Here is a 27,270-nt window from a genome sequence, read left to right as displayed (position 1 = left end):
ATTCCTGCCTTTCGCCCAATGTATGCTGGGATAGGCTGTCACCCTGTTCAGGATAAGCGGGTTAAGATAATGGATGGATGGGATCCTGGGAAATCCCCAAACCGCTCTACACAGTGGGTGCGTTGCAGTTCATCTGAACCTGCTTTCAACACTTCACAAGTTTTTCTGGTACAGTTAAGACAATATTTTTTTCTGGGTTTTTAGTGCAACACCGAGGCAGATTTCAAGTTAATGATTTCCTCTAACTATTTTCTGTTAGGAGATAGAAGCTAAGCTGTTGTACATTGATATGTGACCTTAAACTTATTTATGTTCTATTGTAAATAAATAAATGTGAAAATGAACAAGTGCCCCTGATGTTTTGTCACTAAATCCGTAAGGTGAAAGGCATAGTAAAAGACGAAGTGTCAGATTAGCACTTATAAATAAATAAAAACGTCTGCATTTTGGCATCGCGTAACCCGATGTTGACATTTCTGTGAGATTTTAAACCCTCCGTTTAATTATTTTGAATCCGGATACAGTTGGAGCATGAGCTTTAATCAATAAGACAAATATGGCTCGTGCCTGCTGATAAGTCCTCGGTTGTTGTGGGCTCACATTCCTGCGGCCTGCAGTTTGGGAATAGAGGCTGATTAATTCTCCTTTTCTCCCCTGGCGTTGCTGTTCGACCTGACCTGACTGCGGCTGACATATGAAATCAATTATCTGCTAACTGGGTCAGGGAGCAAGGCTGCTACTCTCCTCTACTCATCCTTTCAGGTCCATGTCACTGGATTATATTGTAGGATTTCTCTGTTCTTGAGCGCCACACACCGCATGCTGTTAATTGTTAAGTACAGTTTAAATGGGCACGTAGAAGAGAACTCTATTTAATGTAATGTCTCTCAGGTGCATCATGTGAGAAGAGCTGTGCTGTTGGAGTTTCTCTGGAGTGGAGATGGCACAAAGGCTGGTGTCCACAACAATGGCTAAAGCAGTGACCCCAAACATATCTTGCATTTTTCATATGAATATTCTTTTAAATAAACATTTTTATTTGTTCATGTCATGAGTATCAAAAGTTAGGCATGTATCTTATAAATGCGGAAAATAGATTTTTAGAGTTAGAGTTTTGCATGTCATGTGTGATGTGCAATTTTTCTGAAGGCAGTTGCCATTTATTTCTCTCTCCGTCTTTCCATTTAATTGATTGGCATTCTGATTAGGAAAGGGAGGGAACTAATTACATGATAATGATTGGGGAGTTCCGGTTATTCTCTCCATGAAATGTGGTGCTAAATACGACTGCAGCATGTAGCATGACCAGCAACCATACCATCATGCACCCACCCAGCTCCTGCCAAATGGATGATACTAAGCGGGTGTGTGCTTGTTTAGTATTTGGATGGGTGACCTCCTGGGCAGACTAAGTTGCTGCTGGAAGTGGTGTTTGTGGACCAGTAGGGAGAGATTTTCCCTCAAATTACCCCCAATGCCTCAGTGCAGTGATGGCCTTCTTTTGAATGAGACGTTAAATGAGGTCCTGACTTGCTGTGGTCATTAAAGATCCTGTAACACACTTTGCAAAAAGTAGGGGGTTCCCCGGTGTCCTGGCTAAATTCCCAACCCTGGCTCTTTCAAACTGCCACCTAATCATGCCCTGATTCAATTTGCAATACACTGTTCTCTCCCTCGCCACCTTAGCTGATGTGTGGTGATTGTTCTGGCACAAAATGTCAGCCATGCATCACCCAGGTGGGTTCTACACATTGGTGGTGGTTTAGGTGAGTTTCCCCTCATCACTACAAAGCGATTTGAGGGTCTAAAAAATCACTACGGATCATTCTTAATCACGTGGCAATTTCTTTGACAATTATGTGTTGGAGGACAAGTGGCTATAGTAATCCATAAAAAAATATATATTGTGATGGTGCCCAGTCAATATCAGTTTTCGTAAAAAGGTTGGATGATTGACTTGTAACAGAAGAAAACAAAGATCTTAGGGGTTGGTGAACGCCACTGCTGCAGCCCTCTGCCTGCCCTCTGTAGGACTGGGTTGCACCAGCTGTACTTCAATTCAAATGTAGCCCAGTTACCTATAACTTGAAATCCTACAAATACTCTTGATTTATTCATAACTAAGATAAAAGCTGTGACACAACGGAAATAAGGTAATAATATAACTGCCTAACAGTCCTATAGCCAACACCTACCATCAGAAGGTGGAAACACATAGTCACTCACACTCACTAATCGTTGATGATCCACTAATTTTCGTAATGTCGTTATGTCCAAAATAGTTTGGGATAGCTACGGTATAAGTTAGCAAGGATATATAAGTAATCATGGTGGCACAATATTTGTTAGGTGACTTTGTCTCTCTCCCGATCAGCTCGATTTGAGCAACCATAAACTGTAATGAATCTGTGTTATCGCTGAATTTTTATCGTTTGTTGTTGACCTAAGATCTAAAAAAAAATATATATATTTTTTTGGTGGAGAAATGCATTAAGTTCTATGGGAAAGTTGTCCTCCACAGGTCAAGGTCGCATGGTTTGTGACATGTATTAAGAATGATCCATATATGTAGTGACATAATCTATCTTCCTAAACCAGGCCAGGAGGATGATTCTGCTGATCCTCCCTTTCTCACTGCCGGCTGACACTTAACAGGTCAAATGCAAATGAGAAAACTCACATCAGCAGACACATGATCAATACGGACAAGTGGATTTGAAATTAAACAATTTAATATGAGGTTAAAGGGCAGACTGTCGGCTTTAAGGGCATTTACATCCATATCCATGAAGGAATTACAGCAGAAGTTTTTAACGACCCCCTTTTAAGGGACCATAAACAAATTAATGTTATCTTCAAAAACTCCTCATCTTGAGTACTTTGTTGCAAATCCTTTGCACGTGATGGCTGAATGTAGTTTGTAATGGTCTGCTAGGCCTGTACTGCAGCCCTCTTCAGTTCAGTTTGTTTCTTGAGAGTTTTGCCTTCAGTTGTGTGTTCAGTAAGTGAAACGTACTGTATGTACTTGCATTCAGGACAGATGATTGACTTGGCATTCAAGAACACTTAACTTTTTTACCCTGAGAAACTCCTTGGATGCTTTAGCTATGTGTTTGGGGTTATTGTCCTGCTGCTTTCTTCACATTTTCCACTTTCGATCACTTCAGAAACAGGGTATTACTCATCTCATCTGTCTATAAGACTTCCAGACCTCAAGTTTTTTAACAAACTTTAACTTGGCTTTTACCGTGAACCCTCTGAGTTTATGCTCATGTAGACTTCTTGATCTGTTAGATGCTTTAAAGTGTTTTCTTTCTTCACAATTCAAACTATTCTTTGCTTATCCACGACAGTGCTCTTCTGTGGTCTATCAGGTCTGTTGCTATTGCTGAGTACCCCACTGTGTACCTTGAAGCCTTTCCATCTGGTCCAGAATGCTGCAGCCCACCTGACCACCAGTCAGCCCAGGTCAGCTCATGTCACCCCACTTTTCATCTCCCTCCACTGGCTGCCTATTGCTGCCATACGCTTCAAGGCACTAGTGTTGGAATTCCAGGCTGCTGAGGGGACTGCCACACTGTAAATCCAGACTTTAATTGCTCCCCACACCCTAGCAAGACCACTCTGGTCTGCCAGCTCTGGTCGCCTTGTGGTCCCCTCATTATGGGCACCAGGTGGTCGAGCAGCAAGTTCATGCCTCTGCTCTGTTCAGATTCCTCAGTGGTGGAATGGCCTGCCTACCACTGTCAGAGCAGCAGAATCCCTTCCCATATTTCGATGGAGACTGAAGATGGACTTTTTCAGACTGTACCTTAATCCTCCCTGATGATCTACCACTGCAATATTACATTACAAGGCATTTAGCAGACGCTCTTATCCAGAGCGACGTACAATGAGGATGACCATTGTTTTGGTTATAACTGCTCTACATGCATGTTTTGCTATTGATGGATTTGATGCTTTTCACTTGTTGAGGAACATAGGCACTTGTAAATTGTTTAGGATTAAAAGCATTAAATTACTCAAATATAAATGTGTTCTTGATTCCTAACTATGAATCAAGAAGTTGATTTTGACACCCCCAATGTTTTGTTTTGTCTACGTCTCTGATTAGCTTGTTCTGATTTTTTACCTTTTCTTGTGCCTGACCAAAAGATGTAAAGATGTAGCTGGCGAAGAAAGCAGCCAATAGTTTAATTACTTTTGCTCCCGGAGGGGCTATGTATTTAAAGGGCTGTAATTCCTACATGGATCACCCTATATGGATGTAAATACCCCTACTATTAAATGTGCAGGAGTACAGAGCCAAAACATATTTTGTCCAAATCATTAGAGACTGCTCTGTAGGTATGGTTTTTTTGAACAGATAGCGTGTTACAGATAAGTGTTGGGTGGCTTTTTTGAGTTGGGATGGAATGACCAACTCAAATTTGGGAAACCCAGAGGTATATAAAAAAAACAGGGTCAAGGCAGTCTATTTGTTAGTCACTGATAGATTTGTGTAATCTGTAAAGGAGCATTGTTAAAAAATAACCTTTTTGTGTGTTTCCCTGTTGTCTGTTGTGGAAAATGGAAAGCTGCTGGAATTCTTTTTTTTGATGGATGTATGGCACTGCATATCTAATCTCCACACCTTGTGTGAATGTCTTGCCTAGTAACATTCACATTGATGTCACATATCTCGTTTCCTGATGTTTGCACAGTTGAGGAATCTTACACAGACAAACAGGACTGGTGTATAAGTACAGTAACCAGCAGTGATACTGTTGGGAATGTGAACTTTCTCAGAGACCAACCTGTATGAGTGGTTTAGCTATTAGCACTAATAACATTGAATTAAATAGCAGTCATTATTAAGGTACAGTGTGTTAATGTCTTTAAAAATAAATTGTATTAAAATGACAGACAGGGTTACGCTACTGTATGTTAATGCCTTTGCTGTGCTAGTGACATTATATTAAAATGGCAGAAGTGGTTCAGGTACTGTGTGTGTCCTGTACCCAGCAAGGCTGTGCCTTTACCTCATTACCTGCTTGTAGGGGTGCCATCTTGTCTTCAGTATGTGCCAGATCCACATAGTATGTGCTGATGTTGCCCTGATAGGGGAGCCATCTGTTACTATGCTACAAACAGCAGGAGTATCAACAAGGCCATTCCCATTGAGCGACACGTTCACCTGTGTTTGTGCTGAGGGGGTCTCGGAAATGTAATTTGTGCATTCGGTTGTGCCGTTGTATTACTGCATGTCTGTAAATCCATCCCAGACTGTTAGGCCAGTGAATGCTTAAAGGGACAAAAGCACATTAACAGTGAATTGATTTCCTTTTCCGTAACCATTGATTGAAAATCACTGACATTTCACAATTTAAAACATTGTTATAGACTTTTCGGTGTCATTGTGTGTTTATGAAGCCTGCTACAGTGTCCTTATGTGTTTACAAAGCCTGCCATAGTGCCCTTGTGTATTTATAAAGTATACCATAGTGTCCTTGTGTGTTTATAAAGCCTGCCATAGTGTCCTTGTGTGTTTTTAAAGCCTGTCATAGTGCCCTTGTGTGTTTATAAAGACTATCATAGTGACTCTTTCTTTCTTCCTTTGCTGAGAAAAAAAAAACATTTCAGAGAGTAAAGGGAGATGGGTTGTATTCTGCCTCCTTCAACAGAATATGTCTTTGTTTCACTGCAACATCAGGCATCAGTAATAATTTGCCTTTTGATGTTCACTCTATCAATCTCCAGTGTCTTCTGAAACATCACTGTGTGTTCTTTTATCCATGTTTTATTTAAATCACTTCATTCATGCCAGGCATCCAAATTATTGTAATTTGCTCTATGAATCTGAGCAATCAATGTCTCCATTAGACAATTTGGAGACTGCTATTTACCCAATGACACCAGGACAGGGAGTGTTGTGGCTTCAGCTTTGTGCAAGCATCTTTTCAGCAGTAGTGAGCCATACACATTTGTGAGGTAGAGATATATATGGTGAAACCAAAATCTATGAATAAAAGCTGAAAGTCTGCACTTTAACCACACAGCTGTTTGATTACAAATCTGGGTGCTGTACTCCACAATTAATTAAGTCTCTGTCCCTAGATTTATGGAGCTCGCTTTGCTGAAAGTATAGCTATTTCTGGCATACCTCTGTTTTCCAAGGAATGTATGGCTTTAAAGAGAACATGATGGAGTTCATATTAACTCTCATAGTTTGGAGTTTAATCATAAAAAATTGACCTTTTTGGGAATAATATACTTCTGGGTGGTATTAACTTCAAAAACCGCCGTACAGTTTTCTGTGGATGGTGTTTGACATTACCAGCGCTTCTTTGAGGAATGCAACCCAAAGGATAATCGTTTAATAGTTAACAGGAGGGACTAATCTTGTAGCAATCTAGGTTTTTAATGTACTTCCCTGGTGTGGAAGTGGGATCCACAGGACAAAGATCAATTCTCCTCTTTCATCTGGGTTTCTCTGATAACTTTCTCCTTACTGCAGGAAGAAGGATACAGAATTTATTCGTAACTGAAATGGTCTTTGGAAAGAGGGGGCGAATTCACAGGTGAATTTAAAGGCAATCTTTAACGCTTTGCAGCTCTATCAGAACAGGGACATTTTTGCAGTGTGCCTTTGAATACAAGAAAAGCATTTTCCGTGTTATACATTATCCTGTTATGCCTTCCCATGAGTTCTAGCAGACTGGGTATGGTGGAGTCTCCGTCAATCCCAGAATCATGGTGATCCAAAGGACAGTAAGATCTATGATGATATTTAATGTATTATGAGCCATGAATGAGATGTACCAAGCTCTTGTAGTTGTTAACAATTATGGAATTATTGCTTTATTATTTTTGTGTGTGTGTGCGTGTCTGTTCAATCCCTCATTGTTATGTAATTTTCTTTCTTTGATAGCCTGTTTCCAGTCCTTTTGTATTGCATATCAAAACCGAAAGAAAATTATTAACCCATGTTTACAGGTATAAAGAATGCCGTAAAAACAGCATGCTAAAATGTGCATGAACTGGTGTGGACTGCAGGTCGTGACAGGCCTCCCCCAGAGTGAGGCGCAGTTGGCTGTAATGCCCCTCTGAGAAGGAAGGGATTTGGTCGGTGACGGTGCCTAACTGCACATCAGAGGTTGCAAGAATGTTGACCTGTTAAACCAGAAGCATTGCCCTCCCTCTACCTCATATCTGTGAGAGTCCAATTTTGGAACTGCGGTGTTAATGACTGGCGTAATGATAACTCGCGTAATAATGGACTGTGGCATGATAATGTACAGGCGTGATACTGAACTGTGGCGTGATAATGACTGGTGTGAAAATGACTGTGGCGTAATAATGAACTGTTGCATGATAATGAACTGGTGTGATAATGACTGGTATTATCATGAGTGCCATGATAATGAACTGTGGTGTGATAATGACTGGTATTATAATGAGTGGCATGATAATGAACTGCAGTGATGATGAACTGGCGTGATAATGTCTGTGGTGTATTTGCACATGCATGCTTTTATGTGTGTGTTTGTGCATGCATGCTGGTATGCGAGCATAAATAGGTGCAAACACAGTTTAATTTGACAGTCTGCAAAAAAGTGCAGAAATGAAACCATTAAATCAGAATAAGGAAGACTGCAATAGTGTATACTGCCTAGTCGAGCGATCTTCTGTGATATATTGAACACATTTCATGGATACCAGGAAACACTATCTCAAAGTTTTCTGTGGGTAATAAATTCATACAACGAATGCCTAGACTTAGTAAACATCTTTGAAATTCATCAGTTTGTCATATTATTTTATTCTACATCTACTGAGTGGCTCCATTATCCATATTTTCGAAGCTTACTTCTAGCATATATGCTTACCTCTGCAGGAGTAATAAATCTTTACTGAATGCGCTGATATAAAAATTATATTGATTTCAAAAGACCCAATTCCACCTATGACTACCATCTTGAATTTTCATTTACACAAAGCCTTTACATAGAGGGCTAACTCAACATGATATCACCCTGAAATGCTTTTCCGTGAGAGTTTTCCACAATCGTCTGGTTGTTCTGTATTCTGATGACGGAGGTGAATCATTGAACGAAATATGTTTTCTTTGGTCCGTATGAAAAAAAAAAAAGATTTCATATCCTTTTAGAATTGAAGGTGATAAATTCGGTTGGATAGGGGAATTGAAGAAAAGCTTTGTTCAATGCTGAACTGGAGAATCCTGGATTTCATTTGTGACATTTTGTGGTGTTCTCAGGGATGGAAGAGTGTGTCTGTTACTGCAGTTTGTCAGCTTGTTTTGTTGTTGTTGTTTTTTCATTGAGTTCACTGGCCGCCAATCTCCACAATGCACACGATCAGAACAGAGTAGATAGGAGCATACTTGCTTCAGCTCATTTGTATGAACTAAGTGATGCGTTTGTGGGGAAAAACAAAACTATGTATTGACATGGGTCACTGCAGTGCACATCCCTGATGGCCAAACTAGCTGAGATGTTTGCACACCAACGTCAATGCTGAGATTGCCAGAAATTGGTCTGACAGTGAAAGAACTTAACCAAAACGAAACACTGAACATGACCTCAGACACCATTGTTAGGGAACACTGAGGTGAATGATTTAATATAATATATTTTTCCAGGCATTGTTTTTTCTAGGGTGACAGTTAAGCATCTTCATTAATGTTTTGAGGCTGCATATTTTGCTCTCTCGGTGATAGAGAGCTTATGGGACCCCAGAGGTGGTGTACTGTCTGACATGCTGGGCGCTGGTCTTATGGGCAGAAGAGTTAAAGTATCTCTACTTATCCACTGCTCTAGTGCAGCATATGAGACAGGAAGCAAAATATTATAGCTAGTTGTCTGCCAGAGACAGCTGGCATATAATAATTATAATAAGTTTGCCCTTTTTTTTTCTTTTTTCTTTTCAGTTTCCACATGAGTTGCACGAAAACATTTCCTTATAAAAGTGTGTATTCTGACATGCTGTTTTCATATCTGCAGCAGCGGTTGGGAATGCCAAATCTGCACTCCCACCATGTGTAATTATCCTCTGATAAAATGCATGTTGCCGAAGATTCCTGTTGCCCTCCTCCAAATAATTTTTCAGAGTAGGTGTTTTCAAAGGACTTGTGTTGTTGTGTATCCTCGATGTGAGTGTGTTTAAAACATGGCAGTGCTGATTGTAGCCGGGAGTCCACAGAGACATGCAAGCTGTTCTGGGAGGTATAGCTTCAATCGGAAAGCTACTCCTGACCTCATCTGGTAACAGCAACTCTAGAGAACTGTGTTAGTTTGTGCTCTAGACAACTGTCTTAGTCTGTGCTCTAGACAAATGTGTTAGACTGAGTTCTTCAGAACTGTTTTAGTCTCTGTGCTCTGGAGAACTGTGTTAGTCTCTGTGTTCTGGAGAACTGTGTTAGTATATACTCTGGAGAACTGTGTTCGTCTCTGTGTTCTGGAGAACTGTGTTAGTATATACTCTGGAGAACTGTGTTAGTCTGTGCTCTGGGGAAATGAGAACTGACAGCATTGCTGCAGGACTGGCTACAGTTGTGTAGCATTACAAATGAGAGAATTAAGAAAAGATTTAAATGCATTTTGTTATGAAAATGTTAAAGAAATGTGCCATTTATTGGTCGACATCCTTTGTGGTTTTCATCCTGTGTAATCCTGATGGAAAAGAAGATGCATTTGCTTAAATTGTGAACTGCCAAAGCTGAACAGTTGTGGTTGGCCCACTGGAAAAAACAAAAACAGTTCCTGGCAGTAAAATATGTGCACAGTATTAGAGTCTCAGAGTACTGCTGCATTTTACTGCTAAATCGTGTGCTTATCGTGTGGGCACAGCCATTGAGATTAGAGTTAAATTACTGAAGAAGATTAAAGCCTTTAACTGGTAGTTTGAATCACTTTCTATATTCTAAAATGTCTTGTTGTATCTCACAGAGAGAAACAATGATGTCCAATTCAAAGGGCACGTCTCCTAAATAACTCACAGGACTTGACGTATCACGCTAGTTGAGTGCATTGTTCTAGAGTAGGGGTCATTCCATGAAAAATCTACCAGAGGTGTTGAGGGCGACCACTTCAATTTTGTTCAAACTTTGTGCAAATGTTCTTAATATATTAAATAAAGAACATGCAAAACATTAGCCTTGTTGGATTTGCCGTCAGCAGATGTTGGCTCTTAAAAGGGTTTCTTCTGTACATTAAAAATTGTTGTGACACTGCCATTGTACCCTTGAGTCAGGTACTTAACCTGAACTCTGTATACTATATCCAGCTGTATGAATGGATACTCATAATGTAATGTCATAATGTGAAATCTGTGAAGTTGTACTATAACGTCGTGAGAAATGCATTAGACTTGCGGCAGCGACTGATATCTGTGGTTGCAGTTAGCAAGCTGGCTATGTAATAGCAGAAACGCTTATACAAATGTGTGAAGAATAAATTTGGGTATGGTGGTGTTCATAAAGTAACCTAACTCCTAATATAGCAGTATCTATATTACGGTTAAGATTTGAGAAATCGTAATGTCCGCGCCTAACATTAGTCATCTCCTGTCAGTGATGTCATCTGGCATTAACTATGTATTTTTGGATTTTATGTCATTGTCCTATGTCATTGTATGCTCTAGCTACAGAGCTAGCTAACATTCCATTGTTATGTCTGCGGTTTCTTAAAGTTACAGTAAATATTTTCATTTCTTGATGGCCTAAAATGGTACAAGGTGACAAGTTCTTACATCCTGTTCTAGCGCACCTTTGCTTTTATTTAGGTTTGTACAATACTGTAGAGAGCAGTTAATCACATTCACTACAGATTGTCACATAGCTGCTTTGCAAAGATCCCGGGCATGAATGAATTACAGTACTATGTATATTTTTACATTTCTGGTGAATTTTATGTGTACTTGCCAGTTTTGTTCTTGAGTTTGGGACCAGAATCCTTAAATCTCTGTTTGGGAAGCACTTGATCATATGGCCACATTGACTATTTTGGTGCTCGATTTACAGACTAGCCAGTCCATAAGAATTCAATTTGAGACACAGCCATTGTGTTCATTACAATGCAGTACAATGAACTGTGCTCTTATATAGGAATTTCCATTCAAACACTCCAGGGCACTTTACAGAGAAATTAAAATGAGGATAAGGAGTCCACTAAATATCCAAAGTAAGTGGAATAGGATGATAAGAACAGTCTGGTGACCTGAATTAATGGTGCTAAATGCAGCTCTGATGGTCTGGAACTGAATTCTGAAATGAAATCTAAAAGCACCTTCTCCTTTTCCCCGCCCCACTTTAAAAACGACTGAGGGATGCGTTCCACAATCCCAAGTGCGACTGGGAACAGAAGGTCATCTCTTCATTATGCGTATAACTTTGTTTTTAATCCTCCCTGCTGTAGGACTTATTAATCATGAAGAGTCTTTGGAGGGAATTTGGGAGATGATGTTTAATAGACTCCTTGCTGAATATACACAAGTGGACAGCTGAATGTGTTATTTTGGTCCCTTTTGTTTTTCAATGGCAGGAGGTAGTACTGTTTTTTTGTCTTTTTCATATTTGCACCTGGGTCTTTGTGGGCTCTATTTATACCCACAATTTGCCTCTATGAACACATTTCTCAATGAAAATGAAAAGCGAAAGCCTGCAGCTGCAGTGTTATTTTAGCCCAACTGTTCAGCAGTCTGGAAGGGGAGTCTTGGGTATACTATACACTGTTCTGAGGCTTGTTATAAAGAGTTTTTAAATCCTACACTGGGGGAACCTGATGTTTGATCTCATGAATTCAATTATTTACGCTCTGCCATATACAGGTTGGCGAGAGTGGGAATTGGATAGATGCTTGTGTCCTTGCTTTTAACAATTCTGCAAGTTGTTGACACACTATTTTATAAATGGTACGCCTTGTCAGCAGTTTACTTGGTCCCTTTGGGTCTCTATGGCCTGGTGTATGACATTTACATTCAACGGTTAAAATGGTTAAAACACACACGCACACACAGCGGTCAGATCTTAATAGGCCATCCATCTTGTTCAAGCTCTTTGACCTGTACAGTATGTTTGCAGTTGGCTCTTGGCTTGTGTATGCCTGTAATTACTGTGGATACAAGCGGCAGCACTAGCTAAAGAGTTTATAATGTGTTTGTGTTAGGAAAACTGCCTGTGACGCTTGCTTACTTATTTAGTGTTAACTAGATGTATAGAGTTTCATTCTGTGGGATGAAATCGATGGATAAAATAACACAATTAAAGTTTAATGCGAAGGTGGCTCGCCATCATTCTATGCTGCATACAAAGTATGCACTATCTGTTTAAAAGCTGAAATACATTCATTATCATGAACAAAATGTATCAAGCCACTAGTGAGAAATATTTTTGAATGAAAAAACTTCATAAATTTAAGTTAAGATGAATGATGCATATTTCCTAATGGTTTAATGTAGAATAGTGCAGAATATTGAATACTACTGATACCTGAATGCAGGTTGCTATGGATACTGGTCTCTGAGGCCTGTGGGTGTGGCAATGGCTTCCAAACCACATTGGAGTTACACTACACTGGTACACTACACGGAAGCAAATACAGAAACATAAATGTATTTATTTACTTATTTATTTTTGTGGCTATATTGGTGCTTTACGAACATATTTATAATTGAGTCATAGAAATGTGTGCACAGTACATTTCTTGTAAGTAATTTCAACCCAAATGCAACCAGAACTGGAATTCATATTTTTATGATTTTTTGTTTTTCTTCCTTCTTTTAAATGTATTTTTATTATTTTGCCTTTCCCCCTCTGTTCTTCTAGTTTGGAATGCATAATTGTATTCGTCAGTTGCAATTGTCACTGAAACAGCTGTGCTCTCTTCTGAGATGCTGTCCTGCAGCTTTTCACGACATGGTCGACGTGTTACGCTCAAACGGACATGATTCTGTGGAGAACTCTTTATTTCCAGCTTCAGCAGGCAGACTGTGGGCACCAGAATGACCATTGGGGGTGCTAGTGAGCAATGAGACTGTCACCCTGGGCCAAAGTCCCTATTTGACAACAGCCGAGGGCGTAGCCTACATCCACACTCTGGAAAAGTTCCCCTAGTAGGATGAGCCTTCAACAAGCTTGTCACCCCCTGCTCAAGAAACCCACTCTTGAGCAGTGACCAGCTCTTCATCCAGGTGGCCTCCCTGTCGCTGCCGTCAAACCTCTGCAGCTCATCCGGAGCGCTGCTGCTCGTCTGATCTACAGCCTCCCCGGACTCAGCCAAGTCACCCCCTTCTCATCTCCCTCCTCTAGCTGCCTGCATCAGCTCCCTTCACATTCAGAGCCTTGGCCTGAAGGGAGAGCACTGTTATCTTATTCTCTTTGTGATGTTATCTTCAGAAGGTTATCAGACCCTGCACACCTACCAAACCCCTCAGTCCTGCTCCCCCTGCATACCTCCCCTGTCTCCTGTATGCTCTGCCCCCTGGTGGTGGAATGAATAGTCAGAACAGCTCAAACCCTGTCTGTATTACCACTTCAGCCAGAACAGCACAAACTCTGTCCATATTCCCACTGCAGTCTGAACAGCACAGACTCTGCCGATATTCTCACTGCAGTCAGAACCGCACAAACCCTGTCGATATTCTCACTGCAGTCAGAACAGCACAAACCCTGTCTGTATTCCCACTGCAGTCAGAACAGCACAAACCCTGTCTGTATTCCCACTGCAGTCAGAACAGCACAAACCCTGTCTGTATTCCCACTGCAGTCAGAACAGCACAAACCCTGTCTGTATTCCCACTGCAGTCAGAACAGCACAAACCCTGTCTGTATTACCACTGCAGTCAGAACAGCACAAACCCTGTCTGTATTACCACTGCAGTCAGAACAGCACAAACTCTATCTGTATTCCCACTGCAGTCAGAACAGCACAGACTCTGCCGATATTCTCACTGCAGTCAGAACCGCACAAACCCTGTCTGTATTCCCACTGCAGTCAGAACAGCACAAACCCTGTCTGTATTCCCACTGCAGTCAGAACAGCACAAACCCTGTCCGTATTCCCACTGCAGTCAGAACAGCACAAACCCTGTCTGTATTCCCACTGCAGTCAGAACAGCACAAACCCTGTCTGTATTCCCACGGCAGTCAGAACAGCACAGACTCTGCCGATATTCCCACTGCAGTCAGAACAGCACAAACCCTGTCAATCTTCCTACTGCAATTAGAATAGCACAAACCCTGTCCATCTGCCCACTGCACTGAACACTACTCCTTGATTTTCTCCATTCTTTCTCTTTCTTTCTCTCTTTGCAACCCTTAAACCTTTTATTCTAAAAACGTGTTCAGTTGTAAGTACACCTTATGTAGCCAACCTCCTATTTTAAGAACATTTTCAGTTCAGTAAATTAGCCTTATGTAGTTGCTACCAGCTGTGTAGGAGGGCAGCAGTGTTCTAGCGTATATGTCACCCTTGTCATTTAAGTCCATGATACAGTTTAAACCTGCCCTATGTCCTGCCCTATGGTCTCTGCAGTCAGAGATAATGCAGACCATTCAGAAATCAGATGAATCTGAACTGCTGTTAGACCAGGCAGCATGACAGACTACAGCCTGCTGGGAGTTCAGTAATAATTTGTTTTTAGCCGAATGTGGTATGCTATTGTTGCCTAGCACTCTCTCTGCCGCATGCCTGTTACCACTGGAACTCCAACTCCCCCGCAGTTAAGAAGATTTACCTCTTTTATTGGGCGGGATTGGACAGAGAGCCAGTTCTTCCATAAACTGTGTATCTCTCCGAAAAGTGACACGCCATTCAAATCGCTTTTCCCAAAACTGCGCCTACCCATTTTACTGTTCACCGCCCAACCTGCCAGATGCATTTCTTTTGTTCCAGACTGTCCGGTATTTGTAGTGAAGCTGAGAGGAAGAACACAGGGCCAGAATGCAGTAACATTAGAGTCCGGGGGTGGGATTGCTTGGGAGTACTGCACTGCTTCATTGGTTTGAGGGCTGCTGCCATAATAGTAATCTTCATGACACTCCGGCTTTATATTTTCAACCTGGGCTTGTGAATCTGTGAAGAGGATATCCATTAGTGCATTGAGCTTGTCTTAATTTTGAATGGAAAAGCTATTAATCAATGACAAGGGAAAAAAAAAAAAATTAATGTGAATGTTTATTTTTGCTTTGATCGTGATTGACAAAGAAGTAAATTAGTTTAAACCGGTGGCTGATTATCAGTGTTGATCGGATCTGAGGTGAAACGTATTCATTTCTTGCCTTTGTACATGGTTATTGGGGTTTTATTTTTAGTGATGGTGTTGGTGTTGGTGTTTGAGTGCCGGTATTGCCTCTCTATCTTTCATGAACCGTTTCAATTTTTGCACCTCCACAATGAAAGTACCTTTAAGTGCACTTTCAGGACTCTATTAACCCACGGACCACCTGTGACAACCTCCGCAATGTGTGAAGATGAACTCTCGCTAGAGAACTCCTCTGAAGTTACTCATCATTAATATGCAGCATTTTCATTTAAAATCAGGCTTGACTCATGTCCATAATATTTCATATCAGATAGTATATTCAGCAAGTACAGTACATAGACCTGAATTATATGGTCTAAGCAAAGGGTTTTTAGTCACATGTTCTCTAGCCAAGTTTGAAAAACCTTTTCCATAATGAGGGGCCAATTACTGTTCGTATGTTGATGGTAAACACAAAAGGTGTCACCTTTAATATATTCCCTTAATATATACAGTAAAATGCTTCCAGACTGCAATTTAACAATGCTACCTTTTGCAAGCTATTGAAACGGCTTCTGATTCCAAAGGCATTTGAATTGCAAAGTTGGGGAAAATGTAAATATTCTCATCCACAGAAATTTGCCACAAGTACTGTCCAACTTATTTATTTATTTTGCATAATCTGATTGCATGCATTTGGTAGTGAATGGTTTTCAATTGTAGCTTCAGCAAAAGGTTTCTGTTTGCCGAGGCATTGGTCATGGAAAGCAAAAAAAAATTTTTTATGTACATACATTAGCAACTATCAAACCATTTCTTTTTGCCATCGTCTGCACCTGTTGATTGTGTGCTTTTGAATGCGAATGGTTTTCATTTGGTGACTCCAGTTCAGCACTCAGAATTGTACACAGTTTGCATGTCCTCCTCCTGAGGAACCGTGAGCTAGCTCTGTTCTGGACTGGCCTGCAGCTCTCCTCCATCCTTCTGCAGTAATCGTAGGCAGTTTACCTGTCTGAAAGCTTTCACTCTTTCCACAAAAATGCTAAAAGTTTTACGTTGCTGGAATAAAATACCTGTCACTTAAAATTGACACTATGGAAAGCCCTGCTCTGTGGGTTAAACTATTTCCAGCAAAGCCGAGTCTTCACATACCCCGTAGCATTAGCTGTAAAAGTAATCGCTGGGAAGTGCTGTGGTGGCGCACAGCTAAGGTTTGATGCAGTTGCACACCGAGGACCGGGGTTCAAAACCTGTGTTTGGCCGGCTCACGTTGGAGCGGGATAATTGGCTCGCTGCTCCGAAGGAGGGGGTCAGGACTATGTGTAGGATGTTGTAGGATCGCCGCGTACAAGAGCGCCCTGATCGCCTCAGAGTCACGGTCGTGGGGCTTTCTAACGACGCGGCTTGTCGAAGGCGCGTCGTTCTCTAGGTCGCTAGATCTCCTGAGGCCATAGCGGTGTATCCTCAGCTAACGCGGGCGATTGGAACAGATAGGGCTACACAATTAGCTACCAAATTGGGAGAAAATGGGGAAAAATCCTAAACAATTTTTTTTTTTTAAGAAAAAAAAAAAAGTAAACGCTGAGAAAATGTGAAAGCCGTGTCGGAAGTGAGATTTGATCAGATTGTAATGTGGGATTTGGCAGTCTGCCCGGGGTGGGGGGAAGAGAGGGGCGGGGGGGGATGTTTATCCGCTTCCTGTGGCTGCAGCATTGCCCTCTCTCCGATCTGTCCCCTTCGGATCAAGGTCCTACAGGAAACAGCTGCTAATTGCCAATTAGAGTCCCACCTCACTGCCATTACCACTCCATCCCTGTCAGAATGGCAGGTCTTGTGATGATTGGAGGAGTAGTGCAGCCTCACGCAGTCCCCTGTGTACTTCACTAAAACGGGGTGAGGAACCTTCTCCAGGGCTGCAGTCGCCCTTTAGAGACGCAGCAGGTCTGAGGGGCTGACCATGAGGAGTGATGGAAGAAGAGACATTACATTTTATTTAGCTCTACTATCCAAAGCAATGTACAAAACCAGTCAGATGAGGTTCAATTCACATATGATCGCTTGTAAAGCAATGAACATAAGACTAGTGCACAATGTAGATAGGCCAAGTCTGTAACTACCATACCAGGACATATACACATTCAGGAAGCACAGTTCAGAGAAATACAAATTCGGAAGTCCTTGATTAAGTAACAAAATACAAGGGGCTAAAGATAGGGACCAGTGAAAAACAAGTGACAATAGATTAGGAGGGGTCAAGGTACAGTGAAGAGATGAGTCTTCAGACTGCAGCGGAAAATGGGCAGGGAGTGAGCAGTTCTTATGGGAATGGGGAGGTCATTCCAGCTAGACCGTGGGGGCGCGTCAAGCACACTGAAGTGAATGTAGGAGGATCTTTGTCTCCCTCCTACATTGAGTTCTGTCTCTCCCTCCTACAGTGAGTTCTGCCTCTTCCAACAGGGATTTCTGTCTATAGGTTGTGCAGTATGGGCCATAGAGAACAGGTTGTACATTATGGACTGAAAAAAAACAATCAAATAACCTCTGATAAAAAGCCTTCAACATGTATTGAAGATGGCATGCTCAGGTACTGTTACATGTTGGACGCCACAGATACTGGAAAACTATTGATATTCCTCTGCATTACATAAACCCCTAAAAGCCATTCAGAATTAAAGGATGTGTTCTGCGCTAGAATGTACTGTTGCACTGGGGTTAAAGACTTGCGGGTTTGAGTTTGAATCGTGTTTGTGCTGCCAGAGCCCTTGCCTTCCTATTCCTTTAATCATGCAGGGCTGTTCTATTTGAACCATGGTGGACATTCAAACTCTTGAGCAGTACTGATGAAAGTTCTTAGAGAAGGAGTGCAAATTTTTTCTGTTATCCCTGCTCAGGCATGCTTTGTGAATAATGACTGCAATCTCATTTTGTGCTAAGCCATGCTATTGCAGCTTTTAAAAGCATAATTATCCTCAGACAGGTGTTGGGTTTGACAGTGAATCCCTCTAACGGTTTTCACCGGACAATGTTCTTTCAGGCCTGCTCTGTGATGTGCGTGCCGTTCGCTGCTACAGAATGGTGTTCATTCAGTCACCACATCATTTATTTCTCACCGCGATCGTCTTGCGCTTACTCTGCCTACCGAGACTGGAGCTTACCTCGTTCTCTTTACCGCATCTCACATCTTCGTATTTCGAGTGACTTGGAAAGTCAGCAGGACCCCAACATAATTATCACAAGTCTAGCAGACCCCCCCCCCCTCCCTTCTGTGTAGGTCTGCCTGCTGAGCTATTGTTAGCCCCGGTGATTATTATCAAGAGTGAAAAGTTTAGCTTACAACCGTAAAACATGCAAAAGGGGGAAATAATGAGTGCAGTAAAGAACAGAATGGGCTAGAAAGGAGAAGATTAAAATGCTCTGTCCTTGTTATGCCTGCCGTGGGGAGGACATGCTGGACCATGTTAAAGTGGGGGCTACTTTGCATTGTCACGGTAATTGCCTTTCGGCACTGCCCGCGAGACACATGAAATATTAATCTTGGCCAATGAGGGATCCTCGTGCTAACAGGAAAGGAACGATCACACATATACTCGCCTGTGCTGGGAATTCTGGGTGGTTATATAAGGGACCTAAGCAGGCGGGATTGGGATGAGTTTTCTGATGGGGTTTGTGAAGAGAAAGACTGAGAGAAGGTGAAGGTGATAGGCGCAATCTGATTGGCAACAGTCTATGAGCGGTGTGAGCTTTCCTGTGCAACAGTCCATGAGGAAAAGACCGGGCTAAAAGAGTGGGCTAAAAGAGCGGGCTAAGTGAACGTGCGGTTTCTACGCTTTTCACTGAACGCATTTGGTCAGTAACCTACAATGAAAGTTTAAATGAGTGCTTCTTCAATCATGCTCTGAAATATTTGAGTATGATTTAACCATTACAATCTGTTGTGTTAATTTGAAATATCTTAGTTTTTCTAATTCACTGCCATGAAAACATTGTGTTTCAAGAACTTGATTGATTTATACCTTTTTCAAAAATCTAGTATTCTGGCCTGTTCTTGAAAATACCTCCAAGGCAATTGATTGAATGAGGATATTTATTAGAAAAGTTGTTGAGAAATTAGAGAATCTGCATCAAGGACATGTTCTTTATTCACTTACCTTTGTAAAACTTGCAGAGGCCATTGAAGTTACTGAATCAGTTATTTGTTAGGAATCTGTTTGTTTGTGATATAGCATTCAGAATGGCACTGATGTACATGAGCTGTGCACATTACTAATATTATGTCATATTAACCACATTCAAAATGAAACCATTTTCCATCATTTTTTACTTCTGTTATTTTAAATGTGGCATTGAAGGTACAATTGGTCATTCCGAACTTCTAACAGTCAAGAGAGGAATAGCAGCAACAAACACCTTCAAACCACTATACTCCCCCTTCTCTGTAGATGCACTGACGTTCAACCAATGAGCTTGAAACCTGAATTTAAGGACTATAAACACAGACAGAGGGTGAGTCAACATGTCAGTGTCAGGCTTTACAATGGTCTTGTGACAATGTTTTAAAACAAAATTCTTACCTATTACCTTACCTTAATAAAAGTTTGCTGGTGATTTAATGTTGATAATCCATTGTTTAACCTGACAGTGCAGCTGACAAATTTCTCCTTCCCTTTCTTCCATCCATCCATCCATTATCTTAACCCGCTTATCCTGAACAGGGTCGCAGGGGGGCTGGAGCCTATCCCAGCATACATTGGGCGAAAGGCAGGAATACACCCTGGACAGGTCGCCAGTCCATCGCAGGGCACACACACCATTCACTCACACACTCATACCTATGGGCAATTTAGACTCTCCAATCAGCCTAACCTGCATGTCTTTGGACTGTGGGAGGAAACCGGAGTTACTCGGAGGAAACAGACACAGGGAGAACATGCAAACTCCGCACAGAGAGGCCCCGGCCGACGGGGATTCGAACCCAGGACCTCCTTGCTGTGAGGCTGCAGTGCTACCCATTGCACCATCCGTACCGCCCCTTCCCTTTCTTAAACTGAGTAATTTTTAATTAATTGATATCCATTTTTCATTTATAAAACATATTTCTGGTGTTTATTTTCCATAACATGCTGTTCACTTCCTCTGCTTTAATTATTTATTGGTTTAAAATGAATTATTCAGTTGAATGGTGAATCCATTCCCCCAATTGTACCTGAAACATTACTTGGTATTTGAATGAAGGATGCTTTTTGTTGTTGATTTCTTCACAGTAGCCTATGAAAACCGTCCAAATATTTAAAAAGTTGTCGTCAATAATCTCTGGTTTAAACCTGAGAGAATTGATTCGGGAGACGACACCATGCAGTCAGTTCCACTGCATTTAACATGCTAAAACCCAAAACACGTATTTACTGAATTCAGTGAGGTTTTGGGAAATATTTTTAAATGGCTTTGATTACAAGTATCACAGCTGCAGGATGTTTCTCTATATAGATCCCCTGATCTCAATATACCATTACTATCAAAAATAAAAATACTAAAATAATATGAATAAGAAACTGATCCTGAATCAGCAGCTAGGGGCCACTTCAATCAACAGCTCCACACTTTCAACAGCAGAACATTTAGCAGTCTAGTGTGGCTAGAAAGATTGCTTCTTCTTTGTTGTTGTCAGACATTTTATGGAACGCTTAATTAGTGAAATGACAAAATTAGCATACAATTGGGAAATTTCGGAATTAATGATTGTACATCATACAGAGGTCAGAATTATAATTCAGATGCGATAATTAACATACAGTATGGCAGCACTTGAGAGATGTAGCAGGCGAAACGGTCCCTCTTGGTCCTGCATGGTTAATCGGCCATCACTGGCTGTCTAATTGTTTGTATGCAGTTGCACAACCTCACATGAATCTGACAAAGAGAGGTAGATAGACGTGCTTTGGAATTGAGTCATAGGTTGAAACAATTACTTGAGTTAATGATGATTGAAGTTTATTGGACTGTGGTTTTTGGTGGTTGCGCTATCAGTGTGTGTGTGTTGTGGAAAGATGTTCAGAATGATAATCATCACCATATGTACGCTGCAGACTGGATGACAGACATTTGGATGAATTGTTACGCTGTCTGGATGCTTGGCTTAAGTTTTTTGTTTCTATTTGAAGACGGTTGTAATTTCCTGTAGCGGCCTGTATTTGCAGTTGTAGTCTGTATAGTTTGATTTGCTGCTGCCGAAAGACAAAATCTCCTCGGCCTCCAGAGTCGCATTTGTTTGTCTCGGTACGAGGCCCCGTGTTAGCTCTGATAATGCGCGTGTTAGATTTAACTGGCTTTGCAGAAGTCTGGCAACATTTTATATGGGAGGACCGTTGCCGTTGGCTACAGTGCGCGCTGTACTTCTGAGCTGCGATCCTCTGGGAGTTGATGAATGAAGGCAGGCAATTCTGCGCGCGTGTTAGGAAAGGAACATCACAGGAAATGCTACAACACGCAGCCAGTTTCCACGCAGCTGAATGGCATTGCCTGCCCCAGCTTCTGAAAATAAGGTTTTAAAATGGAGAAATGGGCTCTCTGGTGTCTCTTTCCCTGTCCTCTTTGGCACTTGGAGTTTGACTGCGTGACTCTATTTGCCTCTTGACTTTTGGAAAAGGCTGTGCCGCTGACGGATCCGCAGAGCTCAGGGTTTAGCCACTGCAGCGTAGTCACAGCCAGCTTGTTTAATTTGAGGGTGGGGCCCCCTTTGGCTGGTGTAGCCTTTAGCACCTGCTTGACTTGCTTCAGTAAATATTTATCTGTATAAATGGATACCGTCTTCATGTCAGACTCTCGGGGGAGAAAAAAAAAATCATGAAAGGATTACTGCGAGTATTGCCCCCTACAGGCCGGGAGAAACATACAATATTAAAGGATTGCAAAGTATTTGAGGGGAGCATTTTATGGAAGTTCTCCAAGCCTGTAGGGGGCAGTACTCGCAGTAATCCTTTCATGATTTATAGAGGCCATATGTAACATCAAACGAAGATGGTAAAAGCTCGTAAAAATGAGCTAATGTACAGTAAATTATTATTACTGATTGGTCATATACTTTTACAAGCTCACTGGCTCGCTAGCTCCAGGTGTTATAGCGCTGATGGAGAGCTGGTGCCATGGCGGGAGGACAGGGGTTCCTGAATGGGTGGAGACCTGCCTGCTCCTTACAAACTGGGCCATGGTCACCACATCTCTCATTTTGGGTAGCATGTAGCGTAGTGGCTAAGGTAGATGACTGGGACCCGGAAGGTTGGTGCTTCAAGCCACGGTGTAGCCATGATGAGATCCGCACAGCTGTTGGGCCCTTGAGCAAGGCTTTTAACCCCTCATTGCTGCAGGTGGATTGTCCCCTGCTTAGTCGAATCAACTATAAGTTGCTTCGGATAAAAGCGTCAGCTAAATAACACATTGTTTTATTTATCTTGCCGTTGTTTTTGCATACTCTTATTATTATTGTTTTCTTCTTCTTCAGGGTATGAGTTTTGTTTTTTCCTGAATGGTGTTGTGTTTATCAATTCATTCTGTACATTTCACAATGCTTTTGTGTTTTATTATTTGTTTGCACATTCCATATCTCTTGATGTGGTTATCTGCCTTGTATCTGTCCTTGTGATTCTAGTTAAGGGCCCCTGGCTTCTACTATCATCAAAAGTGATTGTGCAAGGTCCTCTGGATTTATAGTTATTATGCTGTGTAAATGACATGTGCCATTGTAAGGACAAGTTGATTATGAATATATTCAAATATGGTGAGCTTCCGATTTTACAGGAGGGTTGTGAGTGCGTGCATTCCTGTGTTTGCACCTGTGTGTGTGTGTGTGTGTGTGTGTGGGTCTATGAGCGTGTGGATTTTAATGGTTCTATACGCGTGGAGTCCTCCAAGTGCATACATTGATTGTCTCCAGATTTCCGTGAAATGTTTAGATGTTATGTTGGCAAAACTGTGTGGTTTAGCGTATTAATGGATTTGAATGTGCCAACTTCAACTGGCAGGAGCTGTTTGAACGTAGGTGTGATAGCCAAAAGCCATTTAAGCTGCAAGTTAATAAAATTAATCAGACTTTATTCTTGGGATATTTTGCTGATATACTGCATGTTGATGGCTTAGATAAACTACAATGACATACAATATCTCTTCTTGTATTGGCTGGATTATCATCTTGGTCATGTAAAAAAAAAAAAATTTTAGTTTCTGAAAAATATCTCTGCTTGTCAAGTATGTGGCACAGTTGTAATTTCAGTGCAAGTGCAATAAACCAGCTGTATCCCATTAAAATTTCCACAATAATTCAAATACAAGTGCAATATATGTACCAACTGTATCCTCTTTAAAATATGGATGCGTTTAAATTTGCCTAATTTGTTAAGGAATAGGAATAAGATGTCTTCATTCACGCTTTTATTCAACACTTTTTCAGCCTCATTTGCACTCGTTCTCTCATCGTTATGCCGGCTCAAGGCGCCCGGGTGGTGGAATAAGCCCTATCCGTCCCGTTTAGACTCATCCGCTCTTTAAAGCTCCTGTGCTCTCACACTCCGCTCTATCTTCTTAATCTCAGGCTGGATTTTCATTATTTTTGACATCAAACTGCGGATAATGGGCGTATGTGAACATAATTTTTTAAAATGCTCGAGGAACTGGAGCACACGTACAGGGAGCTCCGTAATGTTTTGGATGAAGACATTTTTTTTCTTGATTTGCCTCTGTACCCCGCAGTTTTACATTTGATCAGATTATCCATGGTGCATGTCACTTGTCTTGTTAAAATCTTGACTGACATACTTGTTCTGATATATTAAGACAAAGGTGCATACTTCTCCAACAGTAGATTGTGTCTGGGGTGTACTCAACAGGAGCGTGTCTATGTTCCCACAGCTCTATGTTCCCACAGCCCTATGTTCCCACAGCTCTATGTTCAGTTGACTTCACACTCAGCAGGCTGCTTGCGTGGGACCTGAAGAAATCCAGTGTATGTTTGTGCAATTTAGACACAGTACACGTTCAATTATCTATACGTTTTTAATGAACAAGCAAACAAGCGAAATAAGAAAAAAAAAATACACTATTTATGCAGTTCACTTAAAACTGGAAAGGGCTCTACATCAGTCAACCTTTTATGTGCCAGGAACAGGCATCTGCAAGTGCTGTCCTTTGAGGACTATTTTGACATCTAAATATATAAAGTTCAGTTCACACAATCAATAATAAACATTTAATTTTGGAAAAAAAATTAAATCTTAGAAATGTGGGAACATAGGGATGACCCCGTACTCAACAGTGCTGGTTGCTCTTGGGGTGGCTTGGCACCTTCAGTTACAGGGAAAGCTCTTCTGTAATATTGTTCTGTGAGTTTGGTTCTGTACTGTTGTTCTGTGAGTTTGGGTCTGTGATTTTGTCCTGTGAGTTGGTTTCTGTAATGTTGTCCAGTGAGCTTGTTTCACTTAATGTTGCCCTGTCAGTTGGTTTCTGTAATGTTGTCCTGTGAGTTGGTTTCTGTAATGCTGTCATGTGAGTTTGTTTTTGTAATGTTGTTCTGTGAGTTGGTTTCTGTAATGTTGTCATGTGAGTTGGTTTCTGTAATGTTGTCCTGTGAGCTTGGTTCTGTAATGTCCTGTGAGTTTGTTTCTGTAATGTTGTTTTGTGAGTTTGTTTCCATAATGTTGTTCTGTGAGTGTTTCTGAATGTTGTTCTGTGAGTTTGTTTCTGTAATGTTGTTTTGTGAGTTTGTTTCTGTAATGTTGTTCTGCCCAGGACAGCTAATTTTACCCACAAATTCAATTAAACCCACACAGGAGATGCATTTCATTGGCTTTACCTCTTGCAGAAATCAATCCTTAAGGGCTGAGTTGGACTTGCCCTTTATTAAAATTCAAGTTTGGCAACTTGATTTCCTTGATATTTTAGTCTAAGTGATAGCTCACCGATAAATTCCCCTTCTTCCCTTGAAAATATATTTGCTGTGACATTATGAGTGGTTGAAGCCGTCTGATTGCAGACTGTAGAGGTGAGTACCCACCTCCATCATTGCAAACAGTGCGTAACTGGTGGGTTCACAGCAGCCATTTTGTGCCAGAATGTTTGCTACGCCTCAGCTGGGCTGGAGAATGAGGGAATTATTGACTCAATTAAATTGATTGATGGGGATAATGAAATGGCCACATGGAGTGGATGGGACTGGGAATTTGGCCAGGACAAGAGAGAAACCAAGGCTTTTTTGGCGTAAATACCATGGGAGTCAGAAACGTAATGGCTCATCTGAGGTGGTATCTCCTGCACAGTGCCCTCATCACTGCACTATTTGCTTCCTGATTGATGGAGAGACTGAGAGACTCTGTGGGGGACAGACTGACTGGAGTGGAGCTCCTTGCTTATAAAAGCGCATGGCTAGACTGAAGAGCTTCTGTCTTCTCCTCTATCTGTCCACAAACACGCCCTGGTTATTTAATTGGTGCGCTGCACTGGTGTTTTTGATAACCTTTTGAATTCGTCAGTGTTTTGGTCTCGGGCGAACGCAACACGTTCACACGCCATACCAATTACTGGATGTTTTCTTTTGTTTAAGACTGAAGGTGCCTGGTTATGTGAGACATTTGAAGGTCAGTTCTGAATGCTTCTGATTCTGAGCCTTCATTAGGGGTTTACTGTCGCAGTCTTGCAACTTTTAACTCCGCAGCCTCTCATCCACCTTTTGTATGTCTACTTAAAACAAAACAATCTCGCTTTTCTTCCAGAACTTAAGACTGACACTAATCATCATGACAATGCTTTGTGTACTGGCTGTGACACTAACGAAACACACCCTACATAAGTATCTGAACACGAATGACAACACCAAGCCAACACGCCCAGTTGTACATACTCTATAGTTATGCTCCTGTGGAAATAATAAACCCCAGTCCTCAAGGGGCGATCTAGGGCAGGTGAAAGATAGAATGCACAAATCAAAAAACCTTCTGTTGATACCCGCTATAGCGCCCCTAGCTGCGATGCTTGGCACTGCAGCTTTCTCTTGTGTTGCACATTTTACAATGCAACAACGCATGAAAACAACTCACGCATCCGTGTTCACATACTTAGAGTATGCTTCAGGCAGTAACCTCGATATTTACACTTTAGCTGGTCGCTCTAGATATGAGTATCCGCTAAATGTTTATATGGAAATGCAGATGTGAGATTTCCCTTCATTGGACCGTCCGAGCTGATCCAGGATGACCTGTAGTTCCCTAGCCTCTGACTCTTTCAGACTTCCTAGGTCCGAGTCGTGACTACACATGAAAAAGAAAATTCCAGGAATGTATTACCGAGGTGTGAACATTAAATAATCTGTTGCTACAGAGATATGCAGTAACATCAAGCCACGATTTCATAAATTAAAAGAAATTCAATTTTCCAAAATGTGAAAATTGTATTAGAGGTGTGACAAGGCCATCAATCTGCACATGGGAGGGAATGTAATTGAGTCCGATCTCATTTATTCAAACGCTTATCAGGAAATAGCCTTTGGATTGCACAATGTCACAACGGCAGAGCGCACTTGATGTAAAGTACTGTACTTCCCTACACCAATTCTGAGCAGGGTTTTTCGGACCATCACCAACCCCCGCCCCCCCCCCCCCCCCCCTTTTTATTCCGCGGCTGCATTCTCGATGAATCATTGAATGTCTGACTAAACATGAACTGGTTTCCTGAAAGCAAATAAGCCTTGTGATTCCAGGAAAATACGTTTTTTTCCTCCTTTTTTTTCCTCTTCTAATGTGTTTTGCATTTACCCAGATCCCTTACAGAAGGACTTTTTTCTGCAGACGTACCAGTTCTTTGAGAAATGTGGAATGTCTTGGCTAGCCTTAAAACAACATCGCGCCCATTGCCACAGCTGTTCACATACAGCGCTGAGAGAGAGCAGAAAGGAGGGTAAAGAGAAGATGAAATTTAAGAGCAGGGCTCCCCGCGTTGTCTCTCTCCTGAAATGATCCCCCGAACAGACACACGCAGGCGTCGCCAACGGCA

The 27,270-nt window shown here is 41.5% G+C and overlaps 1 protein-coding gene across 3 annotated transcripts in view; it reads left to right on the top strand.

Moving 5' to 3' along the window:
- The window catches only part of gulp1b (GULP PTB domain containing engulfment adaptor 1b), a 106,993-nt gene that overhangs the window by 41,782 nt on the left and 37,941 nt on the right, over window positions 1-27,270 (top strand). The gene's annotated exons all lie outside the window — the stretch shown is intronic.

This window comes from Conger conger, chromosome 17 (assembly GCF_963514075.1).
Source record: "Conger conger chromosome 17, fConCon1.1, whole genome shotgun sequence".
NCBI lineage: Eukaryota > Metazoa > Chordata > Actinopteri > Anguilliformes > Congridae > Conger > Conger conger.
Note: the sequence above shows the minus strand (reverse complement) of the source record. Positions and strands in the feature narration are given on the sequence as shown.